The following is a 1,456-nucleotide window of genomic DNA, read 5'->3' on the forward strand; positions in this document are numbered from 1 at the left end:
AAGAAAGAAAGAAAGAAAGAAAGAAAGAAAGAAAGAAAGAAAGAAAACTACAATATAACAAATGTTGGCAAAGATGTTGAGAAACTGGAAACCTGAAACCCTGCTTGTGGAAATGTAAAATGGTGGAGCCTATGTGTAAAATTGTTTGGCATTTCCTCAGAAACATAAAAACTTAGAAGGACCATTTGGCTCCACAATTCTACTGCTAGATGCATATACCAAAGAATTGAAACAGTAGTTTAAAAAAGAGCACATTCATAAACTTACACAGCAGCACTGTTCACAATAGCCAGAAATGGTAGAAAAACTATGCAAATGCCCATCAGTGGGTGAATGGAGAAACACACTGGGCCGACCCATAAACAGCAATATTATTCTGCCATAGAAAAGAATCAAGGAAAACGGTGCGGCTGTAGAGCACAGTACAGTGGTTCCTCAGAAAGTGCTCACAGAACTCCACCCCTGCACACACACCCGGAAGCTGAAAGCAAAGCCTTGAGCGGATATTCATGTTCCCTTAGTCATAGCAGCTTCTTCACAACAGCCAAGAAATGGAAGCAACCCAAGTGCCAGCGGACAGATGGATAAACACACAACATGTGGTCTACACACAACGGAATAGGCTCAGCCTTACAAAGGACGGGAACTCTGACACCCACAACAGCATGGATTGACCCTCGCAGTCATTATGCTGAGTGAAACACCCCAGGCCCAGGACGACAAAGACTCTCTTTGTCCCAAGTGAACCCATTTTTCCTGGTAGAAGCTGGAGGTGTTATGTTGAAGGTAAACAGAACTAATAAATGCATACACTCGCAGGACACGACACGGACACAGAAACCCCACGTGCATATCGACACACTTAGGACGACCCATCGGAAAGGGACATGAAGACACGGACCCGCTGACACCTGCGTCAGAAGGAACCAAGTGCCCGGGAGGAACTCGGAGCGAGGAGGGGACAGACCTGCTCTCTAGGACGACAGGACGCTAGGGACAGAAATGCAGGGAGACGCGCGGGGACGGAACGCCACTCTGTGCTCCTGGACGCGGGCCAATCCATCCTGTGACCATGTCCATCCGCCCGGGGTGGTCTGCACATCCGGGCCATTGGCACCGAACCCCCCACGACGCCGTGTCACACACGAAATAGACACCCCGACCTGCGTGGCCACAGCGGCGGGAGCTTGAGCACCGCCCGGACACCCGCTCGAGGGCCGCGAACCGCGGGAGGACGCGGCGGGAATCGAGTCGGCGCGGAGCACAAACACCGATGAGCAGCCCCGCGGCCCCGGAGCCCTGAGCGGGAAGACCCCACGGAACCCCGCGTCACCCCGCCCACCGCGCAAGAAGCCGCGCCAGGCCCTTCTTCCGCCGGGTCGCCTGAACACCCAACCCCCTCAGCGTGCCCTCCTCTTCTCACCTCCTCCAGCCTCGCTTTCTCCTCAACCGCTCC

Source organism: Hyaena hyaena, unplaced genomic scaffold, assembly GCF_003009895.1.
Source record: "Hyaena hyaena isolate Hyena2069 unplaced genomic scaffold, ASM300989v1 scaffold_1351, whole genome shotgun sequence".
Lineage (NCBI taxonomy): Eukaryota > Metazoa > Chordata > Mammalia > Carnivora > Hyaenidae > Hyaena > Hyaena hyaena.